At 38.5% G+C, this 7,882-nt stretch overlaps 1 pseudogene; it reads left to right on the top strand.

The window, feature by feature from the left end:
* LOC110286375 overlaps positions 1-6,731 on the top strand; it is a 97,143-nt pseudogene extending 90,412 nt beyond the window's left edge.
* The last annotated feature ends 1,151 nt before the right edge of the window (positions 6,732-7,882 follow it).

Below are 7,882 nucleotides of genomic sequence, written 5' to 3'. Positions count from 1 at the left end.
AGTTTTTGCTATCCTAGGTTTATTGTTATTCCAGATGAATTTGCAAATTTCCCCTTTCTAACTCTGTGCAGAATTGAGTTGGAATTTTGATGGGGATTGCATTGAATCTGTAGATTGCTTTCAGCAAGAAAGCCATTTTTACTATATAAATCCTGCCAGTCCATGAATATGGGAGATTTTTCCATCTTCTGAGATCTTTTTTGATTTCTTTCTTCAGAGACTTGAAGTTCTTATCATACAGTTCCTTTACTTCCTTAGTTCTAGTCACACCAATATATTTTATATTATTTGTGACTATTGCGAAAGGTGTTGTTTCCCGAATTTCTTTCTCAGCTTGTTTATCCTTTGTGTAGAGAAAGGCCATTGATTTGTTTGAGTTAATTTTATATCCAGTTACTGGAATGAAGCTGTTTATCAGGTTTAGGAGTTCTCGGTTGGAATTTTTAGGGTCACTTATATATACTATCATATCATCGGCAAATAGTGATATTTTTACTTTTTCCTTTCCAATTTTTAACCCCTTGATCTCATTGTCTTGTCTAAATGCTCTGGCTAAGACTTCAAACAGTGTTGAGTAGGTAGGGAGAAAGTGGGCAGCCTTGTCTAGTCCCTGATTTTAGTGGGATTGCTTCATGTTTCTCTCCATTTAGTTTGATATTGGCTACTGGTTTGCTTTATATTGCTTTTATTATGTTAGGTATGGTTTTTGAATTCTTGATCTTTCCAAGACTTTTATCATGAATGGGTGTTAGGATTTTTCAAATGCTTTTTGAGCATCTTATAAGATGATCATGTGTTTTTTTTTTCCTTTGAGTATGTTTATTTAGTGGATTACATTGATGGATTTCCATATATTAAACCATCCCTGCATCCCTGGGATGAAGCCTGCTTGATCATGATGGATGTTTGTTTTAATATGTTCTTGGATTGGTCTGAAATTCTTTCTTTTTAAGCTCTGTATGTGGTTTATATATTAGTAATTATAGATTCATAAAATGAATTGGGTAGAGTATCTTCTGTTTCTATTTTGTAGAATAATTTGAGGAGTATTGGAATTAGGTCTTCTTTGATAGTCTGAAGGAATTGTGTATTAAACCCATCTGGTCCTGGGATTTTTTTGGTTAGGAGACTATTAATGACTGCTTCTATTTCTTTAGGAGATAATGGACTGTTTAATCTGATCTTGATTTAGTTTTGGTACCTGGTAACTGTCTAGAAAATTGTCCATTTCATCCAGGTTTTCCAGTTTTGTTGATTGTAGGCTCTTGTAGTAGGATCTGATGATTTTTTTAAATTTCCTCATATTCTGTTGTTAATCTCAATTTTCATTTCTGATTTTGATAATTAGGATACTGTCCCTGGGCCCTCTAGTTATTCTTGCTAACGGCTTATCTATCTTTTTTTTTTTATTATTTCCTCAAAGAACCAGATCCTAGTTTGGTTGATTCTTTGTATAGTTCTTTTTGTTTCCACTTGGATGATTTCAGCCCTGAGTTTTATTATTTCCTGCTGTCTACTCCTCTTCGGTAAATTTGCTTCCTTTCATTCTAGAGCTTTTAGGTGTGCTGTCAAGACAATAGTGTGTGTTCTTTGCAGTTTCTTTTTGGAGGCACTCAGAGCTCTGAGTTTTCCTTTTAAGACTGCTTTTATTGTGTCCCATAAGTTGGGGTATGTTGTGGCTTCATTTTAATAAAACTCTAAAAAGTCTTTAATTTCTTCCTTCATTTCTTCCTTGACCATATTATCATGGAGTAGAGTGTTGTTCAGCTTCCACGTATATATGGGATTTCTATTATTTATGTTGTTATTGAAGAACAATTTTAGTCCATGGTGTTCAGATAGGATGCATGGGAATATTTCAATATTTTTGTATCTGTTGAGGCATGTTTTGTGACCTATTACATGGTCAGTTTTAGAGAAAGTAGCATGAGGTGCTGAGAAGATGACATAACCTTTTGTTGTAGGATAAAATGTTCTGTAGATATCTGTTAAATCCATTTGTTTCATAACTTCTGTTAATTTCAATGTGTCTCTGTTTAGTTTCTGTTTCGAGGATCTGTCCATTGATAAGAGTGGGGTTTTGAAGTCTCCCACTATTATTGTGTATGCTGCAATGTGTGCTTTGAATTTTTCTAAAATTTCTTTAAATGAATGTGGATGCCCTTGAATTTGGAGCATAGATGTTCATAATTGAGAATTCATCTTGGTAGATTTTCCCTTTGATGAGTATGAAGTGCCCCTCCTTTTATTTTTTGATAACTTTGGGTTGGAATTTGATTTTATTTGATATTAGAATGGGTACTCCAGCTTGTTTCTTCAGACCATTTGCTTGGAAAATTGTTTTCTAGCCTTTTACTCTGAGGTAGTGTCTGTTTTTGTCGCTGAGGTGGGTTTCCTGTATGCAGTAAAATGTTGTGTCTTTTATATGTAGCCAGTCTGTTAGTCTATGTCATTTTATTGGGGAATAGAGTCTATTGATAATCAGAGATATTATGGAAAAGTAATTGTTGCTTCCTATTATTTTTGTTGTTGATGTTGGCATTCTCTTCTTGTGGCTATCTTCTTTTAGGTTTATTTAAATATTACTTTTTAATAAGTAATATTTAGGTTTGGTCATCTCATTGAGTCCTTTATTTTCTGGATGTTTTGAGTGAGGATCTTTTAGCATTTTGCATTTTCTTTCATTGTTTTGTCCATGTTTTCTATGGAATCTTCTGCTCCTGAGAATCTCTCTTCCATCTCTTGTATTCTGTTGGTGATGCTTGCATCTGTGACTCCTGATTTCTTTCCTAAGATTTCTATCTCCAGAGTCGTCTCCCTTTGTAAATTCTTTATTATTTCTACTTCCATTTTTAGATCCTGGATGGTTTTGTTCAATTCCTTTACCTGTTTGGCTATGTTTTCCCGAAATTCCTTAAGGGATTTTTGCATTTCTACGTTAAGGACCTGTTTACCTGTGTTCTCCTGTAATCCTTTAAGGGATTTTTGTGTTTCCTCTTTAAGGACTTCTACCTGTTTAGCTGTGTTCTCCTGTATTTCTTTAAAGGTGTTATTAATATCCCTTTAAAAACCCTCTACCAGCATCATGAAATATGATTTTAAATCTGAATCTTGCTTTTCTGGTGTGTTGTGGTAACCAGTACTTGCTTTGGTGGGAGACCTGGGTTCTGATGATGCCAAGTAGTCTTGGTTTCTGTTGGTAAGATTCTTATGTTTGCCTTTAGCCATCTGGTAATCTCTGGTGTTAGATATTCTAGCTATCTCTGGCTGAAGTTTGTTTTTCCTGTGAGTCTCTAAGCCTGTGTCAGCACTCCTGGGATACCAGATCTCTCTGGCAAGACCAGTGTACAGAGAGCTGGAGAATAGCCCCATCTCCTGGCCGTAGTTGTAGGCCTGTAGGTCTATTTCCCAGAAGCTTTGTTGCTTCTTCAGCCTGTGTTCTTCTGAGTGTACTTGCCTTAGAGAGACACCAGAGTGTCAATGGTGATCTGACCTGAGTTCTGGGGGTCAGAGCACTCCCTGGAGGCAAGCTCTCCTCTGGCAGGGAAGGTGCACAGAAGACTGAGGATCAGCTCCACCTCCTGGCTGTGGATGTAGGTATGTAGGAGCCTGTCCCAGAAGCTCTGTTGCTTCTGTGGCCCATGCTCTTCTAAATAGACAGGCCTTATTTTTTTTATTTATTAATCATTTTATTTGTTTACATTTCAAATATTATCACCCTTCCTGGTTTTCCATTCATGAACACTTCCACCCTCCTGCTTTGCCTCTAAGAGGGGGTTCCTCTACCCACCCACCAACTCCTCCCTCACCCCTCTAGCACCCCCCTTCTCTGGGGCATCAAACCTCCAAGGACCAAGCGTCTCCTATCTGAGTGAAGCCGGATAAGGCTGTCCTCTGCTACATATGTAGTAGAATCCATGGACCTGTCCATGTATACTCATTGGTTGGTGGTTTAGTCCCTGGGAACTCTGAGGTGTCTGGTTAATTGATACTTTTGTTCTTCCAGTGGGGTTGCAATTCCCTTCAGCGTCTTCATTTCTTCCCCTAACATTTCCACTGGGGTCCCCAGGCTCAGTCCAATGGTTGGCTATGAGTATCTATATCTGTCTTAGGTGTTGGCATAGTCTCTGAGAAGACAGCCCTACCAAGCTCCTTTCTGCAAGCACATCTTGACATAAGTAATAGTGTCAGGGTTTGGTGTCTGCAGATGAAATGGATTGCATGGTAGGTGGAGTGGTCTCTGGATGGCCTTCCCTTCAGTCTCTCCTGCATTTTTGTCCCTGCATTTCCTATAGACAGGAACAACTCTGGGTTAAAGATTTTAGATGGGTGTGTGACCCCATCCCTCCACTGGGGGCCATGTTTATCTACGGGAGGTGGTCTCTTCTGGTTCTATCTACCTGATGTTGAGTATTTCAGCTAATGTTATCCCCACTGGGTCCTGGGAGCCTCACATCCTTGGGATGTGGGACTTTCTTGTGGTTTGCCAAGTTCCCCAGGACCCCTGCTACTTACTTCTATTACTTCTCCTGGACCTCTGGACTTTTCTCCTGTCTCTTCCCATACCTGGTCTTGCTCCTACCTTTTGCCCTATCCTTCCCATCTCCGACCCAGATCCCTTCATCCCTCTGCCTCCTGTGATTATTTTGTTACCCCTTCTAAGCGATTTTGAAGCATCCACACATGGGCCTTCCTTCTTGTTAAGCTTCATAGGGTCTGTGAGTTGTATCATGTGTAATTCTCAGCTTTTGGGTTAATATTCACTTATCAGTGAGTATATATCATTTATGTCCTTTTGGATCTGGGTTACCTCAGTCGATATTTTCTAGTTCCATCCATTCCTCTACAAATTTCATGAAATTGTCATTTTTAATATCCGAGTAGTATTCCATTGTATAAATGCACCACATTTTCTGTATCCATTTTTCAGTTGAGGTACATCTAAGTTGTTCTAACATCTGGCTATTATAAATAGGGCTGCTAGATGGAAAGCGTAGGAGAACACAAGCGCTGACCTTGGATCTGAAAACCAAAAAACTATGGAAGAAAGCACTGAGAAGAGAAAAAAAAAGAAAAAAGAAAAAAAGAAGTGATCCAGGGTTAGACAGGTGCTTGCAGATATTGCTAAGCAGGTGGACTTCTGGTTTGGAGATGCAAACCTTCACAAGGACAGGTTTCTACTAGAGCAAATTGAAAAATCTAGAGATGGATATGTGGACATTTCTCACCTAGTGTCTTTTAACAAAATGAAGAAGCTGACAACTGATGGGAAACTAATAGCCAGAGAACTGAAAAGCCCATCCATTGTAGAGTTGGACTTAGAAGGGACCAGAATCAGGAGGAAAAAGCCCCTAGGTGAGAGACCAAAGGACGAGGAAGAACACATGGTATATGGGGAGTTGTTCCCCAAAAATGTTACTCAAAGCTGGTTTGAGAGAGTATTTGGGAAATGCGGCAATGTGGTTTACATAAGTATTCCACATTACAAGTCTACTGGGGATGCTAAGGGATTTGCCTTTGTGGAGTTTGAAACAAAAGAGCAAGCAGCAAAGCCATTGAGTTTCTGAACAACCCACCAGAACAAGCACTTAAAAAGCCTGGTATATCCCCTAAGACAGTGAAAAATAAGCCCATCCCTTCCTTATGAGTAGCTGAAGAGAAGAAAAAGAAGAAAAAGAAAAAAAAAAAGAAAACAGGCAGAATAAAGAAGGAAGAGAGTGTGCAGGCCAAAGAGTCGGTTGTGAACAGCAGCAGCTCAGGCGTGTGTAAAGCCACAAAGAGACCAAGGACTGCCTCTGAGGGCTCCAAAGCAGAAACCCCGGAAGCTCCAAAGCAACCTGCAAAGAAAAAGAAAAAGTAGGACAAGGTCGAAGCATCCAGCTTACTTGAAGTCAGGGCAGGGAAGCGAGAGAGAAGCAGCGCTGAGGATGAAGACCGCCTCCCCAGAAGGCCAAAAACAAAGCAAAGGGCTCAGAAGGATGGCATCGGCCAAGCCACTTCTGAGGTCTCCAAGGAGAGCAGAGACTTAGAATTCTGCTCTACTGAGAAGGCGAAGGAGATGGGAGACAGAAAATGTGACTCACTCTCAAAGGTCAAGAGGAAGCATAAGAAAACACATAAGGAGAGACATAAGATGGGCGAGGAGGTTATACCATTGAGAGTGCTGTCCAAGACTGAATGGATGGATTTGAAGAAAGAGGAGTTGGCACTGCAAAAAGCTAGCATGGCTTCTCTAAAAAAAAACCAATAACTCAAATAAAATTGGAATCAGAAATGGAAACAGACTGTAAAATGCTACCGGCAGTGGTCAAGAGTGCTCCACCCAGTTTGTAACTGGCATGATTGTGAAGATTGTGAGCAGAGAGCCTCTACTTGGCAAGAAACAAGTCAAGGATATTTTGGCCACAATATCAGAAGTTTTTTTTTTTTTTTTACATTGATTTGCTAGAAGGAGATACTGTATGCCATGCCCGATTCAAAATCCCTGAGGATGCTCAGGCAGTAATGAATGCACAGACTGAAATTAGAAAGAAGCACTGTTGGAACCACGTAGTCCTTTCTGGTGATCATGAGCAGAGGTAGTGGCAGAAGATTTTGGTAGATAGAAAGGCCAAACTTAACCTCGGGAAAGGAAAAGAGGCACAGAAAAGCTAATCACCAAAGCTGAGAGGATTAGACTGGCTAAGACTCAGCAAGCCAGTCAGCACATTCGATTCTCTGAGTATGACTGAGAAGACTATGACTTTTGGGCTTCCCTTGCTGAAGTGCTCTTAGTTCTGGGGTGTCTGATGGATGTTGTGTTGAGATCTACATTAGAAAAGAAAAGGAAAAAACCTTGGCTCCTCAATGTGTCAATAAGACTTTTCTAATAACAAGTGCATGTGTGTCAGATTTTTTCAATGAAGGCCCTTGTTGAAATTATGCAAATCAACTTGAGATGAGTTCATAAATAAATGTGTTTTAAACATAAAAAAATAGGCTGCTATGAACATAGTGGAACACGTGTCCTTGTTATATGTTGGAGCATCTATTGGGTATATATGTCCAGTAGTGGTATATCTTGGTCTTCAGGTAGAACTATTTCCAATTTTCTGAGGAACCACTAGATTGATTTTCATTATCCACTGCTATTTTTAATAATAAACTACTATGTGTTTCATTTTAGAGTTGTTCTGAGGCAACTTATAATTTTCTTTGCCTTAGAAATATCATATTTTTGTACCTGAATCATTTCTAATATTTAGGAAATACAATCATTATTACAAACTTGCTTTTTTTCTTTATAATTTTATTTTGCTTTCATGTATTTTTAATGCTTCATAAAGTTATTCTCTTATATATTAGGTATATGATGATTTATAGTTAATGATAATTATGTCTTTTATACTAATCACTCATATTTCTGTTCAATGTGTTATTGAGTAATTTAGACTATCAATGCAAACATCTATTTTTAATGGCAGTAACAAGCACATATTATTGTTTTAACTATAACATAATTTTGATTTCTGCATATTGTCCCTACATATGAAGCTGCTTTTACTGAGATATTGTGAACAAGTTCTCACCTGAAAATTATGTCTATTTACAATTTAAATAATTTGGATATAGCCTACACTTGCTTTTACTCAAGTTACTTGTAGTATGTGAAATATTTTAAATATATGAAAGAGACAACAGTTTCTTTTTTTCATTATTTTCTTTTTAACCAGTCTCACTTGGTTTTACCTTAGGTTTCTGGGCTATCTATTCTTAGGTTCTTGGTGAAGTGTCAGGTATGGGTTTCACCTTGGGAGTGGGCCTTAAGTCAAATCACTCTTTGGTTGGTTATGCCCACATGTTTTGTGCCACCATTGTGCTAGCATATCATGCAGGTAGTATA

Source organism: Mus caroli, chromosome X (genome assembly GCF_900094665.2).
Source record: "Mus caroli chromosome X, CAROLI_EIJ_v1.1, whole genome shotgun sequence".
NCBI lineage: Eukaryota > Metazoa > Chordata > Mammalia > Rodentia > Muridae > Mus > Mus caroli.
This window is presented reverse-complemented; position numbering and strand designations above follow the sequence as displayed.